At 57.5% G+C, this 18810-nt stretch overlaps 1 protein-coding gene across 3 annotated transcripts in view; it reads right to left on the minus strand.

The window, feature by feature from the left end:
- The window catches only part of LOC137674621 (ankyrin repeat and fibronectin type-III domain-containing protein 1-like), a 262483-nt gene that overhangs the window by 192256 nt on the left and 51417 nt on the right, over nucleotides 1-18810 (minus strand). The window lies entirely within an intron of this gene.

The raw sequence follows: 18810 nt of genomic DNA on the forward strand, positions 1-18810 counted from the left end.
CTGAAGGGTTATCTCAGCCCCATGTGGAAAGAGAGTGGAGAGAGCCTCCACCTTACCCGAGGGAAGGATGGAGGAGTCACCACCATTCCAGCCAGAGCAGAAACCCAGCAACACAACAGAGATGGCAAAGCAGGAGGGAAAAATAACCCTAAAGCCACTACTGACACAATCCAAAAAGGACCCCAATAAGCCTCACTGATTTACATGAGTTGCCAGGGAAGTAAGTGAGAAAACCTGCCATGTACCTCCTGGAAGTGCCCGAGGACAGTGACCCCTCCAGAGATGTCCCGTTCCTGGGAAGGGGGAAGCCCTTGCTCCGCCACAGCACCCAGGCCCAGCAGCTCTCAGACAAACCGAGCAGGCACTGGGCTAATCCAGCTTCCCCCACCTTCCCAGAGCCAGAGCCAGGCTACTCGTGGAAACTGGGAACAGCAGGAGGAGGTTAAGCCAGGGAGCAAGGCCAAAAAGGGAGAGGGGCAGAGGAGCAGGGCACTGCCTGCTCCAGACCTCACCTGCCTGCTCCAGCACTGTGGCTTGGTGACAGCCATACGCCCCAATATTTGAGGCCATTTCCAAGCTCTGAGGGGGATAACGCACGTCCCAAAGCGCTCACAGCCCCAAAAGGCAACTAAGGATTCAAAAACAGAAGATGGAGAAGCCAAACGGCTGCTCCCTGTCCTGCGGGACCGCACAGCGTTGCACAGGTTGGTGGCTCCTCTGCACCCTCAGGCAATCACTTCACTGAATCTGCTGAGCAAAGGAACCTCATAAAGCTGAAGGTCTGGGGAAGAACAGCTAAACGAGGTACCAAGATTAGCCCGGGACTGACCGAGGGTGGCAGGGACAGGGGCCAGGAGAAGGCGGTGACTGCAAAGGGACACCGCTCCCAGATCTTCCCAGCCAGCGGCTGCTCCTGCCTGTAACGCGCTGCTCAGCCTGCTCCTCCAAGGAGGTGTAACTTAGCAACCTGACCTTAAAAACTCGGCAAAGGTTGCAGCTGGATTCAGGAAAACGAGCGATGCTACAAGCCAGGAGGAGCCATCACCCACCACAAGCCTCTTTTGGTACTGGGGCGAGGGCAGATGCGCCTCTGCTCGGGGAGGAGGGCGAAGGCCGCGTGCATCTCCTTCGCAGCCGACCGGCACGGCCTCTTACCGAGAGCAATGGCTGCAAAACTGAAAATAAACTAAACAAAACACCCACATCCATTCCCTGAAACAGCTTGCAGAGACCCAGCTGGGTGTAAGGTGACAGGCACAGGGGGACAATCACAGAATGGTTTGGGTTGGAAGGGACCTTAAAGCTCATCTCATTCCAACCCCCTGCCACAGGCAGGGACACCTTCCACCACACCAGGTTGCTCCAAGCCCCATCCAACCTGGCCTTGAACACTGCCAGGGAGGGGGCAGCCACAGCTGCTCTGGGCAACCTGGGACAGGCTCTCACCACCCTCACACCAAAGAATTTCTTCCTCAGATCTCATCTCAATCTCCCCTCTTTCAGTTTAAAACCATTCCCCCTCGTCCTGTCACTCCATGCCCTTGTAAAAAGTCCCTCTCCAGCTTTCCTGTAGCCCCTTCAGGCACTGGAAGGTGCTAGAAGGTCTCCCCGCAGCCTTCTCTTCTCCAGCCTGAACAGCCCCAGCTCTCTCAGCCTGTCTCCAGAGCAGAGGGGCTCCAGCCCTCTGAGCATCTTTGTGGCCTCCTCTGGACTCGCTCCAACAGCTCCGTGTCCTTCTGTTGGGGCCCCAGAGCTGGACGCAGCACTGCAGGGGGGGTCTCCCGAGAGCAGACCCCATTTGGGACCAGAGATGAGGCAGCAGCATCCCCTTGTGCTGCCTGCACAGAGCCCAGCTGCTGTCCCCATGCAGGAGGAGTTCAGCCACGTGACATCTCTCTTCCTCATTCAAGCCAAGCCTCCACAAAACCAGCTTCACACTGTTAAAAGGTAACAGGGGCTGAAGAGCAGAGGATGACAGCTGAAAACAGAGCATCTTTTATCTGGCTGTGAAACACTTTCAAAGGAAAACAAAAACCAAAACAGCATTCAGCTTGCAAGTTCAGAAAAGGGAAAAAAAAAAAAACCATCAAACGATGTGAAGCTATAAAAATACCTTGCCAAGCTCAGCCGTGAGCTGGTAAATACCATGATTTGCACCAGCTGGTTTGCAAAAGCTTCCTCTCCTGCCATCTCTCCAGCAGCACCCATCACCCAACCACAATCACGGGAATAATTGCTCCTGTCCCTGCAAAACTGCACTTCAGTTAGGGCGGTGACACAGGCTCCGGGGGCTGCCGGGAGGGGCAGGAGAGGAGGTCGCACACCCCAACACCACGAAACACAGGGGGGGCCTCAGGGGAACACCTCACAGGAGCTACCTGGAGGAGGAGCACCCAGCACCCATTGCCCCCTCCGAGTCCCGCTGCCCCAGGACCCAGCCCTGCCTTCAGCACCCACCCCACTGGGCTGGGGGTCGGTTAGAGATTTCCCAAAAAAAGGCCTTTTCGTGGCAGCAGCTGCCTGCTGAGCCCTGAGCGCGCCGGTGGGCAACAGGCGGTGTCACACCGGGCCACCGCCGACACCACCGCCAGCCTCTCGCCCACCAGGCGTTTACTCCAGTGCCACACACCCCCCCCAGCACCCCCGACACCTCCTGGTCGGTCCAGGCTGGTGAGCGGGCAGAGCCACTGCCGGCCTCCCACGCCGCTTCAGGGAAACACGGGGGAAAAACATCACATCTCACATCAGCAGTTCTGAACTCAAGCGCTGGGGCTGGGTTTTATAGCAACGCTTCCACTTCAACACCTACTGAAATGTAACTGTTAAAAAGGGAAAAGGAAACACTGTGGGGCCAGACACAGGATCACAGGATCAATGAGGTTGGAAGAGCCCTCTGGGCTCATCGAGTCCAACCATTGCCCTGACACCACCATGGCAACTAGACCATGGCACTAAGTGCCATGGCCAGTCTTTTCTTAAACCCCTCCAGAGATGGTGACACCACCACTGTTCATTTATTCAAAATATGATGGTTTCTTCCTTAAAAGAACCTTTTTTCCCAGCTCCATTGTAGGCATCGAACCAAATGCCCAGCCAGCGGGGAGCTCTCCCCAGACCCCACAGGGCTGTCCCCAGCTCCCGCGCACCCCGCGGGGGCCCTCACTGGTGGTCACCCTTCCCCGACCAGACCCCAGCACACAGGCATGCTCTGTCCCTACGATGCCACAAGACCACCCCCTCCATGTCCCGCAGGGGAGAGGAGCCCCGGGCACCCTCTTGCCCACCCGCTACGCTGACCCCGCACACCATGAACAGGGGCGACGCGGGCACCGGGCTCTCGGGAGGGCTCTGGCAGAGATGCTGGAGTTGCGCCTCCTCCACAAAAACAAAGTCCAAAGACAGAAAGTCCCCAGGCTCAGGGAAAGCAGCAGAAGCACTTACAGAGTGTGAACATTTATCCTGCTCACGGAGTTCTCGCTGATAAATGGGGAAAGAGGGCAGACGAAGGTGAACGCATGAATCCCGGCACGACGGCGGAGCAGGCGAGCGTCCTCCCTCCCGGCAGCTCCAGAGCGTGACCTGCATCCTCAGGGACCAGCGTCGCGAACGCCCCAGGGTCCCCATGCTCGTAGCCAGGCTCTGTGAGAAGCGGAGAAGGTGGCCAAAGGCATCTGGGATGCTCTGTGGGGAACGCGAAAGGCTCCCGGACCGCTCGCCAGAGGAGGAGGGCTGAGGTTGCGCTCCCCACCTGGCTAAGTTTTAGGTGAATTAGGAAGCTCACCTAAAGATCTCGCACACCAAAGCTCAGCTCATGAGCAGGATGCAGCCCCCAGGGACACACCAATGGCTCGGAAATGTGACCAGCCCCAAGGCAGGCGAGGGACAAAGCATGTTTGGCACATCGATTCAGGGGCAGAAAGTGGCCCAGAGAAGAGCAGTGCAGACAATAACGCAGCTCCTGGCTCTAAATGGCAAAGCCTTCAGTGCCACACCGACAACAACTGCACACTGGTGTTTGAAGGCGGGGGAAAGCAGAGATGAGAAGGGCTTGTGTGACCTGCCGTCCCCGGCTCACGAGACACCGAACCGCAGACGTCGTGCCCCGGCTCCCGCTTTCCTTTCGCGGCGATTACTCATCCCTTGTTTGCCCTTGAAACATTTCAGACACAGGAGCTAATGAAGTGCAAGTAACGTGGAAGACAAGCATCCTGGCTCAAACTTTAAAAGCCAGACAAATACATAACTGTCTCCTTTACGTTTGCAAACACCTTTCAGGGAGGACGCGAAGGGGGTCCAGCGTGACACCCAGCCCACCTCCAGGACCCACCGCCCCCCTCTCACCGACCCTGCCCCAGCACAAGGTCACCAAGGCAGGACCAGAGGCGTGATGCTCATTCACTGCTGCCCCCAGCACGGCCCAGCCCCTCCCAGCGATGCCCACCACCTGCACGGCCCAACTCCCCATCCCCTGCCCAGTCTCATGACACAGGGTTGGTCTCCCCTGGTGCTTCAAAACCCGAGTCACACAACAGAGGAGACAAAAAGCTGCTGAGATCATCTTGGAAAGGACACTGCTGCTCCGGACAGACACGGCGGAGACGCTTCAGGCATGAACTCTACGTGCTCCAGCACAGAAAGCGCAGAGACACTCCAGACGTCTGTCAGGGCTGCTCGGTTTGGTTTAAATCCTGTAATTTCTGCAGTGTGACCAAGATTTATCACAGAATCGCAGACTGGTTTGGGTTGGAAGGGGCATTAAAGCTCATCCCGTTCCAACCCCCTGCCACAGGCAGGGACACCTTCCACCACACCAGGTTGCTCCCAGCCCCATCCAACCTGGCCTTGAACACTGCCAGGGAGGGGGCAGCCACAGCTTCTCTGGCCAGCCTGGGCCAGGCTCTCACCACCCTCACAGCAAAGAATTTCTTCCCAACATCTCATCTCAATCTCCCCTCTTTCAGTTTAAAGCCGTTCCCCCTCGTCCTGTCACTCCTTGCCCTTGTAAAAACAACAGCAAAGCTGGCCTACCTCTGACTAGTAACCCCAGAAAAAAGAATTATTTAATATATTTTGGTCAAAAAATACATTTATAATCATAGGCTTGGACAGCATGTTCTTGTTTTAAGCCTTCCTGGGCACCGCCTCTCACCCAGAGCCTTAGGCTGGTTCTCCTTTCCCTCTGAAGCACCAGAACACCAGTAGCACGAGAGGGAGGTCACCACCGTGGCGAGATGAACGACAAGCCTATTCAACAGGACACATCTTTATGCTCCCAATTTGTCACAGTAACATCCCTCAAAAAAAAGGCTTCCAACGAAGGGAGTACTGGCTGCTCCAAGGAGCTGGCAGCAGAGCTTTCAGCAAGGAGCAGCAGGTACGGGTTTGCTTCGAGGCAGGCTCAGGGCTCGGTCCCGTGGCAGGGTGACACCCCAAGCAGCGCAGCCCAGCCGACAGCAGGCTGGGACCTTCCTCAGCAGCAAACCTTACCGAGATAAAAACGGCCTCTGTTCCTCGTGAATATAAACGTGATATAGTTTTTATGCCTTTGGAAGGTCATCAAGGTGGTAGGAACAAATAACCCAGGAGTTTCTATGGCTCCAAGAGACAACCCCTCACAGCCTTGGTGGTGCCAGCTGTGGGTGCATCTCTGGAGGCTTCTACAACACGCACCAGGACGGAGCCCTCCCATATCTCAACGTGAGCTCTTTGTTCTTTAAAGCAACGCAAAAACGCACTGAAGCTTTCCAGTTTTTCCACAAACATGGATTTGCAGCCAAAAAAAAAAAGATATAACAGAGGTGGTCACCTGAATTCTGAGCACAGGGCAGGCAGCGGCGGGCCCTGAGCAGCCGGTGGGCACGAACGCCAGCTCCAGTGACTTCTGGGCATCAAATGCCCATGGAAGCACCTGGGTGCTCTGGGCAGCGGTTCCTGCACCCGAGGGTCTGCCTCGGGCAGAGGTGAGGGTCGGGGCTCTGCTCTGCTACCCCCACAGCCAGCTAACCAGAGGAGCTGCTTATCCCCGCCGCCATTCTTTCCCATCAAACAATGCAAACTAAAAATATTTTGTATAAATTTGTGTAATTGCCAATTATTCCTACAGGAGAAAACACTGAATTTTGGGAAAAAAACACAACTTTTTAATTATTAAAGTATTCTGGTCTTCCCATCTGAAATACTCTAAACAAAAGCCTCCTTTTTTTTCTTTCCTCTTTGAAATGTTTCTTCCTGGGTCCAGGAAAAGTCTCCTTTGTCAACCCCAGCCCCCTCCCCTTCCTCTCCAGGAGCCCCATCTCAGCCCACCTCCTCTCCAGCGGGACGCTCTCAGGACCAGCCCTCTCCTCCTGGGCTGGCTGTTCCCCCAGCGAGGGGTCTCAAGGAGACCCCTCCACTCACCAAACCTCCCCGCAGGAGAGTGCTGGGCTGGGCACATCACTGCTCCGTCTCTCATTTCTCCCCCTCGCGCCAGGTCAGGGCTGGTCACTTTTAGGAGGTCCTTCAGCGCCCAAGGACAGGCGGCTGTTGGCAGGACAGGCCCTCCCCTGCTCAGCCTCCTGCACCACAGTGCCCAGCACGCCAGCGGGGTGATGGATAGATGATACTCCGTGCTCAGCCCCCTCCAAACAACAACGGCATCTCCTCTCTGCTCCCCAGGGCTCCGACACCACCACCTTCAGCTCAACATCTCCTGGAGGCACGCGAGGGCACAGAGCCCCTTCCCTTCCCCTCCCAAGGCAAGCGATGCAGCTAGATCCCCTGACGGCTGTTAGCAGGGCAGCCAACACCCCCAGAGCTCCCCTGCGCCCGGCAGTGCCCCCTCCAAACCCACTCCCACCTGCAGAGCAGCATTTGCTCCACGGATGGAGCGAGAAGCCCCCCCGGTGCCACAGCAGGCAGGAGCTGGGTGCTCAGCACCCCCCACGCACCCCGGGAGCTGCCCCGCGCAGGCAGGAGCAGGCTGGGAAGGGCAACCAGGGACAACCAACCTCCATTCAGAAATCCTCCCCGTGCCAGCCACCGCTTTTATTAGAAGCTGTTAAAATTCACATCCGCTGTCTGAAATCATTTCCTTCCCCTCCGCCGTGCGCAGGGCCCGGTGTGTATTGCTGCTGCTTCTGTTTCCTACCTGCACACCCACCGGCTGTGACTCAGTGCCAAAACAGTGGGTGAATTAGGAATCAAACAGTCTTTCGAGCAACCCTGACTCACAGGCCAAGGCGTTCTGCTGCAGGAGAAGTTCTCTGTAGTCATGCTACAGATGTAATTCCCCTTAATACCAGTATAACTTCCCCTTCCTCCCGCTACCCCATTCAACTACCATTCCAAATTAAACGATGACTATCCATTTTTTTTTCCTGGCTAATCCACGCAAAGATTAGCTTCAGCTTGTGCACAACACAGCCAGCTCCCAACCTCATCTCCTGTCCCAATAAGCTTCCAAAGGAGGCCAGAAGCCAGGCGTAAAGGAAGAACACCAGATGCAAACCCCATCACTTGGCTTTAGATACAACACGGCCCCAAAACCCCAAAAGATCATAGAATCACAGACTGGTTTGGGTTGGAAGGGACCATAAAGTTCATCTAGTTCAACCCCCTGCCATGGGCACGGACACCTTCCACCAGACCAGGTTGCCCCAAGCCCCATCCGATGACACCAAGGGCTCAGATGTGCTCTTCCAGCCTGTCAGATCCAGAAAGCTTGAATTTCCCAGCCAGCTCCCAGGCCCACACGTGCATGTGCTTTCATGGGAGAGATATTAAACTCACAGCCAGGAGAGCAGGCTCTGGAGCAGCACCAAGAGGCAGAGCGGAGCAGAGAAGCAAGGCACACCTGCCTCCATCCACGCCACTGAAAACGTGCTGGTGCCCAGCACCGCGACAGTGTGAGAGGAGGGAGCCAGCAGCCCCCTCTGGGACCAGGAACGCTGCAGAGCTGTGGCTGGGTCACTGGGTGCTGGAACAGGAAACACACGCAGGTGTCCCCCAGCATGGAGAAACCTCCATGGAGAAACAGGATGTGTCAGGTTTGGGTGGAGAGGTCTTGCAAGGACAGGTTTGATGGGAAGAGAGCTTTCTTCTCCATGCTGCTCCTCAAGCCCCTTCCTGATAGATCATCAAGTGTGATGGGGAGCGGCTGAGGGACCTGGGGGGGTTTAGTCTGGAGAAAAGAAGGCTGAGGGGAGACCTTCTCGCTCTCTACAGCTGCCTGAAAGGAGGGTGTAGCGAGGTGGGGGTCGGTCTCTTCTCCCACGTAACAAGTGATAGGATGAGAGGAACCGGCCTCAAGTTGCACCAGGGGAGGTTTAGACTGGAGATCAGGGACAATTTCTTCATCAAAAGGGCTGTCAAGCACTGGAACAGGCTGCCCAGGGCAGTGGTGGAGTCCCCATCCCTGGAGGGATTTAAAAGCCGTGTAGATGTGGTGCTGAGGGACATGGGTTAGTGGTGGCCTTGGCAGTGCTGGGTTAACGGTCGGACTCGATGATCTTGAAGGTCCTTTCCAACCCAAACGATTCTGTGGTTCTATCATAGCCACAGTGATGCAAACCACGGGGAAAAGTAAAGTTAAGGAGGTTTAATATGCAAAGCCCAGGCAGCTCAGGCAAGTAACAAAAGCTAAATGTCATTTCCTCCCGTGGCACCGTCACTCTGCTCACAAAACAGACCCGTTTACGTCTGATGGCTTGTCGTCTTTGTGAGACACCGGGGACGCAGCGCTCGCACAGCCCTGACGCGGAGGAGACGGGAGGAAGGCTCGGCCCTTCACCCCACCACGCACCACCAGTGCAGAGGGTGAAGGAGGCAGCTGCGACATGCACGAGCTGTCACCCCGACAGCCACCACCCCACGGTGCCGCGAAGCTGTGAAGATGCTGACTGTCTGCTGCCTGTCCCGGCTAACGGGATTAACGGGCACTCAGCACTTCTGCCGAGCAGGCGCCGCTCTGAGTCACTGACACTGGATTGAGGACTCTATTTCCAGCCCAGCCTGCTTACGCACCAGCACAGAGCACTTCCACGCGGCAGCGATGGACATCAATTATTCAATTTTCCTTTTTAAATAGGTTACAATGATCTGTTGCAGCAAAAATGCGATTCCACGCGCCCACACACATTTTCCTGCTGGCCTCGCAGCGCTGGGAAGTTTCAAATACAAGTGCCGCAAACACCTTCTTGAGTGATTTCAAGTGGAAACTTCTCACTTAACCCTAAACATTTCACAGAATCACAGACTCAACCAGGTTGGAAGAGCCCTCTGGGATCATCAAGTCCAACCATTGCCCTGACACCACCATGGCAACTAGACCAGGGCACTAAGTGCCATGTCCAGGCTTTTCTTAAACCCCTCCAGAGATGGTGACTCCACCACCTCCCTGGGCAGCCCCTTCCAATGGCTAATGACCCTTGCTGAGAAGAAATGCTTCCTAATGTCCAACCTGACCCTCCCCTGGCAAAGCTTGAGGCTGCGTCTTGTCCTGTCGCTGGTTGCCTGGGAGAAGAGGCCGACTCCCACCGCACTACAACCTCCCTTCAGGTAGTTGTAGACTGCACTAAGGTCACCTCTGAGCCTCCTCTTCTCCAGGCTAAACACCCCCAGCTCCCTCAGCCGCTCCTCGCAGGTCAGACCCTCCAGACCCTTCACCAGCTTGGTCGCCCTCCTCTGGACTCGCTCCAACACCTCAACATCTTTCTTGAAGTGCGGGGCCCAGAATTGGACACAGGATTCAAGGTGCCCCCTCACCAGTGCCGAGTACAGAGGGACGATCACTCCCCTAGAGCAGCTGGCTCCACTATTCCTAATAGAGACCAGGAAGCCATTGGCCTTCTTGGCCACCTGGACACACTGCTGGCTCATGTTGAGCCGGCTGTCGATCAGCACCCCCAGGGCTCTTTCTAACCACTCTCCCCCCAGCCTGTAGCGCTGCAGGGGGTTGTTGTGGCCCAAGTGTAAGACCTGGCACTTGTTCTTGTTGAACCTCATGCCGTTGGTCTCGGCCCATCTATCCAACCTGTCCAGACCCCTCTGCAGACCCTTCCTACCCTCCAGCAGATCGACACTCCCACCCAGCTTGGTGTCATCTGCACATTTACTGAGGGCGCCTCCTGCAAGGCTGAGCCACAAGCCAGAGGTGCAAGACCTGCTGCCATTTTTATCTGTCTCACGCTGCGTGCCACTAACCCAGGATTTGTTCTTTCGGTGCAGTTTTCCAGCCCCAAAACTTGCCAGCTCCTCCCCTTCCCCATCACGGCCGCGTGCTTGAACACAGACGTGCTGCCAGAGCTGAAGAGATATTTTTAAACACCCAAAAGCAACTAAGCACAATCCTGCCAAGAAAACATTGCCCACTACCCCTCCCCACTTCCTCACCTCAAAGCCCATCAAACTACACAGCAAGGAACGTGGTTCAGGGTATCAGTGTGGAAAATACCCACAAAGGATGGGAGGTAACAGCTCACCACTGCAAAGAGCAGCTCCTCGGTCCAGGTGAGGCCCAGGACAGGCCCTGGCAGAGCTGCAGGGACACCCGGACCCACCTCTGCTCCCCCTGCGAGTGCAAAGGTGGAGCATCTCCCGGAGCACCGTTCCTTCAGCTTGAGATTATCTAATGACGTGGGCAAAACAGGCTGGGCAACTTGGAATTTTTATGTCATTTAATTCTTACAGAATTTCATTAATTGCTAATTAACACCAACTTACAATCGCCAATGCAGGTATTGAGAAAAAAAGCCACTGAAACCCTAGAGCTCCCACCCTGCCTGCCCGCTCCTCGGGTCAGCACAAGCCAGCCCCCCCTCCTCCCCGCTGCCCAAGCTCGCCTTCCCTGGGCTTCGCCGCAGGTCGCCCCACTGCCTCCCCCCGAGCCACGGAAACCTCCTCTCCTGGAGCCCACGGAAGATGTAGGCGCTTCACCCCACCAAGTTTGCAGGGGTCTTCAGTTCTGCTGCCTCCAAGGCTGAAGGTCTCCCCCAGGAGAACGACACAAGATCCCAAACCAGGCATCTCTGGGGCGCACAGAGAAGGGGAGAGGTGACAGCTATCAGAGGGAACATGCATCAACCTCCTGAAGTCAGGTGAGCACATCTATGCCAAAACAGCAAAAAAACCCCTAAAATCAAACAGCATCCGAGCTCCTGCCTAGAGGACAAAACGCCTCCCAAAAGCCACCCCAGGGCAGCATTTGGGATGTTTAATGACGCGCCGTTTGTTACCGCCGCAGGTCACGGCTCCCACGAAAGGGCTGGTGCTCACAGGGGGGTTCTGCTTGCTGGCATCGCATTCGTGCTGAGACCAACTCCAAGAGCCTCCTTGAGAAATTCTCCAAATCTGTTAACCTCTGTCAGATGACACCAGATTCCCATCCGCCCCGAATCGCTGCAAGCACCCAGGATCTCTGGCCAGGGCTCTGCCAGGCGAGCTCGCTGCTAAGCAGCCTTGGCTGAAACCTGCAGCCGGGGAAGGTGCCAGCCTGCTTCCGAAAACTCCAGCTCGGCCTGGAGCCTCCTCCCCCCGCACGCTCACAGCAGAGCAAGGCCGTTTCCTCAGCCCCTGGGTTTTCTGATCCACTTGCAAAAGCTGCAGGAACCCCAAATGAGTTGTCCAGCCCTTTCAGTTTAAAAATAGCTCCCTCAACAGATGAGCTGGTTTGTGTCACCTGTCTTCTCCTCTCCTCCGTGCCAGAAGCAGATCCTCTCCACCCATCCTGCCAACACGGAGAGCTGGGCATGAGCACCTCAAGGCTGGCACCATAAGATAAAACAAAGAACAAAAACCCCAAACCTCCTCTGCCTTTTGCCCACGGGCACCTGCATCCAGCTGCAGAGGAATCAAGCCCTGGGACGATGCAGGCCATCACCCTGCGCAAAGCCGCACAGCTCCAGCGCCGGCCACCTCGAGCGCTGGGTTCAGCCATCAATGCTGCTGCTAGACTGAAAAAAGGGACTGCAAATAAATCACTCACGTTCCCGAGATCAGCTCTGGCTGGTGTGTTTATGCTCGTTCACGAACTCCAGCCACAGCTGCTCTGGGCAACCTGGGACAGGGACTCACCACCCTCACAGCAAACAATTTCTTCCTCAGATCTCATCTCAATCTCCCCTCTTTCAGTTTAAAACTCTTCCCCCTCCTCCTGTCACTCCATGCCCTCATAAAAAGCCCCTCTCCAGCTTTCCTGTAGCCCCTTCAGGCACTGGAAGGTGCTAGAAGGTCTCCCCGCAGCCTTCTCTTCTCCAGGCTGAACAGCCCCAGCTCTCTCAGCCTGTCTCCAGAGCAGAGGGGCTCCAGCCCTCTGAGCATCTTCGTGGCCTCCTCTGGACTCGCTCCAACAGCTCCGTGTCCTTCTTCTGTTGGTGCCCCCAGAGCTGGACGCAGCACTGCAGGGGGGTCTCAGGAGAGCGGAGCAGAGGGGCAGAATCCCCTCCCTCACCCTGCTGGCCACGCTGCTGGGGATGCAGCCCAGGACATGGGTGGCTTTCTGGGCTGCCAGCGCACGTTGCCGGCTCGTGGTGAGCTTCTCGTCACCCATCACCCCCAAGCCCTTCTCCTCAGGGCTGCTCTCAATCCATTCTCCACCCAGACTGTGTTTGTGCTTGGGATTGCCCCGACCCAATGGCAGGACCTTGCACTTGGCCTTGTTGAACATGTGGTCTGAGCATCTTATTTCCTCGTTTCTTTTGCCCACATTAGCATGAAGAAATTAAATAAAACCAGAAGAAGTTGTTCAGCAGAGCTAGAAAAAGCACCATCTAGAGAAAGGACAGGGTCAGACAGGGCAGCAGATGCCTTTCATTTGCTTTCGGATCCCAGCCATGAAGCGTTCAGATTTCTGGATGCCAGCAGCCAGCTCAGCTTGGGTCAGTGGTCTCAACTGGGGCTTCTCAATGGACAGACATGGAGAGAAAAACCAGGCAAAATGTCAAGCAGCTTGGGTGAAAAGCGCCACTGATTTCAAAAGCATCCCTTGCTTCAATCAACACTTATTTTTACTTCCACAATCAACCACGTGCAATCAAGGGAAGGGGCTCGGTACCTGCAGGTGCACTCAAGCCCTGTCACTGGGGGAGTCGGGGAGGGGGACCAGGAACGCTGGCTACGTGCTCAGAGCCAGCCCAGAGGAGCTGCATGGCCCGGGGGGCAAAACACGTGAAGGAGCAGGGACAGCACAGCTCCTGGCACCTCGAGCTTGGCCACACTGGGTCACCCAGGCACATGGAGAAACGTCTGCTTGGGGGAACTGCGTCCACCAGCCCCACACAGAGCAGAGCTCCGACCGGCAGCTGCCCCGACGGCCGGGACCGACGCGTGGTGAGCCACAGTCCTGCGCAAGGAAAGTACTCCAACGTGTCCATCCCCAGCATCCCCCCAGGAAATCCGGCACACGCGCTCCACGCCGGCCATGCCACCTTTGTGGCTAACGCCCCAGAGCTAGGAAGGCACCATGATATCTCCCCTCTACATGGGAAACCACCCAACTCCCCTCGGAACTGGTGCAGGACTGTAGCACCCTGTGCATGGGGATCACTAGGGTGCAGAGCCCCGCGAGCACCTCCTCGTCTCCCTCGTGCCAGGGAGAGGCCAGGACGTGGCACACGCTCGCTCTCCACACCAGTAAAACCCCAGGGACGGGCTGTGCTCCCCAGCACCCAAAGAACCAACCGTCCCCACAGCCAGCTCCGGCGGGTCTGCACCAGCACAGGAAAATCCTGATGGCAGCAACCAGGGGTTTTGCCCATAATAGCGAGAAAGAGCAGAACAAAGCTCAGCCACGAATGTTTCTGCATTTCTGGAGAAACCGTGCCGTGCTCTGAGCGAGCAGGGAAGAGGTGACCATCTCCTGTAACTGCCGCACGAAGAGGGGGGACAGCAACTGCAGGGCATGGCTCAGCGTCTCGGCAGCGACGTGGAGAGCAGGAGGAGGGGCCCAAGTGACAGACCCCCGACTTCTTGATCCGCACAGATACTTTAATAACCTTTACAGAAGAGGAGATGCTCAACAACCAGGGACACTGCTGAGTGGGTATCTTGGAGCTATTTTTCCCCGCACCGTGTGTCCCCGCAGAGACTCGCACCCCTCCACTGCACGCGGGCCAGCAGGAGCATCTGGGGACACACACTGCTCAGGCTGGGAACCCTCTGCCCCACCTTGAGCCCTCGCAGAGGGGAAAAGCCCAGAGCAGCACCAAGCACTAGCCACGTCCTCCAAGCTGCTCATAATACGCAAGGAGAGAGAAGCCACCCAGGCACAGAGCAATTTTCTTAATTGCACTAACGGTGTTTACATTGCAGAACAAGGACGCACACTGTAGGGTCTGGGCCGGCCTTGCTGCCTCCCGCTGCGACCCTGAGCACCCGACGGCAGCACGCTCCCAGGGCATTCCCAGTCAGCCCAGTGCCACCCATCCCAGTCCCCAGCGCGTTCCCCTTATCAATTCACACCCCAAACGAGCTGATGATGAACCGTGTGTCTGCCTGCCCGGAGAAGCCCCCTCGCCATCGCAACCCAGAGACCCTCCTGAGCCCCTGAGGCTCCATCAGCACAGCGTGAAACGCTTCCAGCTCCACCTGGGAAGCCACTTTTGCATGCGGCAGCGCGAGGGGCAGAGGGAGGGAAGGGCAGCTGCGGTACAATAACCTCGCTGCCGTAACAAGGAGACAGCGCAGCAGCACGACACAGAAAGCAGAAGCCAGAGACAAGCAGGTACACGTGCAGGTGGGCACCCAGCAGACGTCCGAGATGTGCCACCGACACCTGGGACGTGCCCTGGGCAGGGCGACGGAGGCCGGGGCATGGAGCCTGCCAGAGACATCCCATGGCAATGAGCTGCTCCGGAGCCCCGGGCAGGACCGAGGTGATGCTTCCAGAGCTCTTGGCTTGCTCCCAGCCCCAGGCGAGGGGAAAGGGAAAGCAAAACACCAAGGGCTGCATCTCCCACCCCGCAGCCCCCCAGGCACACACAGAGGCGCCAGGACAGACGGGCCACTGTCACCCCGTTACCTGCACTCAGTGACACTACGGCAACAGCTCCCGCTCCGCCGGCCCCGCCGCCCAGAGCACAGCTCCGTCCTCGACTTCCTCAGGCTGAAGTACTCCGTCAGCTTCCCGAACGAAGCCATGGTCCCCGCAGCGTCCGAGCGCGCGCCCGCCTGCGTCCCTGGGCGCCGGTCCCCCCGCACGCTCCTGCATGCTACACCCCGGCTGCGCTCGCCACCCCGCGCGCTCCGCCAGCCCCCGGGGCCGGGAAGGGAGAGAGACAGCACAAGGCAGGAGGAGCTGAGCCAGGAATTTCTTGTTGGACGGTTCAGAGCGGTCCACAGCGATCCCTCAAATTCGGAGGGTCGGAAGCCCTGCCTCCCCGAGCCAGCCACAGGCGCCGGGCTGCACGAGAGCGGCTGGCATCTGCACGCTTAGTTATTGCAATGCTGCAGAGTTCAGTTAAGGAGGAGTGGGGAAAAAATAATAATGCCCGCTGGAAAGGATCCCTCGGTAGCAATGGCACAGGTCTGCGAGCCCCCACAGTGAGCAGCCACGCAGCAGACCTCCAGGGAGGTGGCCCAGGGCAGCTGTGGTGGCCCTCGGCCAGGCGAGGGGATGCTGTCCGGATCAGTAAGCGATGCGAAACCCCGAGAAATCAGCTATTCAGATGAATTTCCAAAGGCTCTGTTCTTACAGCATACGGAGACCAGCACAGCAGGTGGAGAGGATCCCGCTCGCTCTTCTTGCGGCTATTCAGAGTTCACCAGCTCTCCTCCCTCCCTGTTTCCCAAGGCAGAAGGCACCCCTCAGCCTCCCGCAGCACCCACCTCACCTGATTTTCCAGCCTGTCACCACACACCTGAGCGCAAGCAGAGACACAGACATTTATAAAGCAAGTCTGATGCAGTTAGAGGTCACCTCCGGGCTCTGCTCCCCAAGCGCCACCACAAAGCCCCTCTACAGCAGGGATGCTGCTAACCTGAAGGGAAATCCTACAGCCAAACCTCCCCTAGTCGGGAGCACTCATCTCTGCATCCTCGGTGCCTGACACCAGCTGGGCGGAGGAAAAACAAGGGCTTCAACAAAAAAACCCTCGCTCCAGCCCCACGGAACAAAGCCAGACTGAGTCAGTGAAGCGCGTCCAGGGGAAGGGGTGTCCGACGGCGACTCACGGCCATGCCAAGAGACCCTCGAGGAACCAGCAAAGAAAACCAGCATTAACTCGACCGGCAGCCCAGCGAGGTGCCTTCCCGTCCTCCCGAGCCCTCCGTCGTGGATGCCATGTTAAAAAAGAAACAAACCCCCATTCATCGCTATCTCCCTGCTCAGAGCCACCCCCTGCGAGCAGCCTGCCCGCGCCGAGGGACGACCATCCGCCGCTGGAGACCTGCTGCGCCTTGCCCAGCCCCGCTTCCCTCCTCCCTGATTTTCCCCCTTTTCCTCCAGGCTCCGGCTCAGCTTCCCGCTCCGAATTAAACGCTGAAGCAGCCGGGTACGCCCCGCAGAGCGCCAACTCCTCAGCCCACGGTCACCCGCCCCCGCCAGCCGCTGGTGACTCTCGGAGCCCCGTCACCATCCCTGCCCCTGGCTCTTGGGGGGGCGGGTTTAATGGTTTAACGGGTTTGAACCATCTCTGCTCCCTGCCTCCCCGCTCCGGGCGCTCACAGTCATCCCAGCTCAAACGGAGCCAACCTGCGCACAAAGCGAGGGGCTGCTGATGCGCTGGGGGGGTCTCACGGCCATGGGGGACCCTGGCAGCCCCCAGCACCTCCTCCCTCCCGTTCGCACACCGGGAGGGGAAAGCTCGGGCTCGCCTCCCTCTCACAGCCAGGGAAAACAAAGCTGTCTCCCCGCTGCTCCGCACAGCCGCCCCCTTCGTCTCCCACCTTCTCCCTCCGGTGGTGCCGGGAGGGGTCCAGGGCTCTTCCTACAGATCGATCCGGTTGCAGAGGGCTGAGGCAGAGCAGCCGCTCGCTGGCTCTTTCCAGGCGCAGCGGGAGCCGGTAACACTGTCCCCCCTCTTATCTCGCATCGGCTCCCCGTTACCAGCGCAGTGAAATTCAACACGTCAAAGGAGGTCAGAGGAGCCGGAGGAGAGCGGAGGGGGCTGCGGAGAGCAGCTGAGGGGGAGACCAGATCAGTGGGAGACAGAAAGGGACAACTCTTGTTTTCCTGCTATAAAGGCACAACGCCAGCGGCGTTAGGGCACACACATGCCTTTGGAGGAGAGCAGCGGTTACCTGGCAGAGAGGATGTTTTCTGCTCCTGAAAGCAAAGGCAACAGGAGAGGGGCTGGGCTGGGCAGCAGGAGGAGCGGAGAGGATGAGCGAGGGGCATTTGAATCCCTCCCTTCTCCTCTTCCTCCCTCACCGCCTCACGGGAGGGCAGAGGAGCAGCACAAACCTCCTTTGGCGTTTGCAAAGCAGCATTGTTCGGGGACAAGAGGGCAATTTGGAAGACTGTAGGAAAGGCAGCAGGAGGATTAGACAGACAGACAGACTGACAGACACACACTCCCAAGGAGCAAGTCCCTCTTCCCCAGCACCCCAGCTGCGTGGGGGACACCCCATAGCCAGGGACACCCCACATTTCTGCAATCCCACCCTGGGGAGGTAGCCAGGAGCCACAGCTCTTCGCAGGAGAGTCAGGCCTCCCGCAAGGCTGCGAAGCTTCCTTGGTGAGTCCACGTGGAAAACAATCAGGAGGAACCTCTGCCTTCATGAAACCCCACGTCTGGGTAGCTGGGGGTGGTGGGATTCAAGGTACCAACGCCTGAAAGCTCAGACAACTCCATAAACACCTCCATCTGGGAGCAAAAAGTGATAGTCCAGAGGGGATGGCTGCCCCACAGCCCCCCCAGTGCCTCCCAGTCCCCTGGACCAGGCTCACCAGGGACCCATCTGGCTGGAAGGACCAGCAGCACTGGGGCAGAAGCAGCACAAGCTCCCAATGTCTCTCCTCTGCTTTTCAGTCCCTGGCTTTCCTCTGGTGGCCTGGGGCAAGGGGAAGGCTGTCTCCCTTCCCCCTAGTCAAAGGAACAGCCCTCGGGCCCTTCCCTGCTCAAGGAATGACACGGTCAGCCCTTCAAGACGGGGCTGTGGCACGAGTCTCTCCCCCAGAGGAGCTCAGCACCCTTCATTAAGCAGCAGAGACAATCTGGTGCTGAAACATCTCTGATTTCACACGAGCAACCTGCTGTGCTGGGGTTTGCAGCCACATACGCAGCGATGCGAAAGGCAGCTTCCCACTTTCACTTAATAGTGAAATGAAAACACTTCATAAGTGAAGCGGTAGTTTAATTTGCAGGAGACAAACTGATTTTTAAGAGGAGCTGTGGAGGAGAGTGTTAAAGCAGAAAGCAAAATCCATCCCGCGCTGGGACCTTCCGTGCTGGGTAACGCAGAGCGGTGCCACACGCACCGCCACCGCCACCGAGACCTCTGTACAAGCATCTCACACCTTTGTCTGCAGACATTTTGGGGGAAAAAAAACAAGCCATAAACACAACGACGTGGTTGTCTGGGTCCATCTCACACATTCCTGTACATATCCTTGTTCAGGCCACAGAGACCAGCGTGTCCCGTTTCAAAGCTCTCCCAACACAGCGAAGCCATCGCAGACATGGGAACCGGCACTACTCCCGGCTTGCAACCAACCACGACACTTTTTCAGGCAAAGTCCTAACAGCTACCTCACAGCAACCACAGACACCGCAAGTCCTAGGGCTGCCCAAGGGCAGTGGACTGGGAAGCGTCTCCACCAGGTCCCCTGCCCAGCCGGGGCAGCAAGACAAGCTGGACGGTGCTGGAAGGTGGCCCTTGCACCATCCCGGGGGGCTC

Source organism: Nyctibius grandis, chromosome 30 (assembly GCF_013368605.1).
Source record: "Nyctibius grandis isolate bNycGra1 chromosome 30, bNycGra1.pri, whole genome shotgun sequence".
In the NCBI taxonomy this organism is placed as follows: domain Eukaryota; kingdom Metazoa; phylum Chordata; class Aves; order Nyctibiiformes; family Nyctibiidae; genus Nyctibius; species Nyctibius grandis.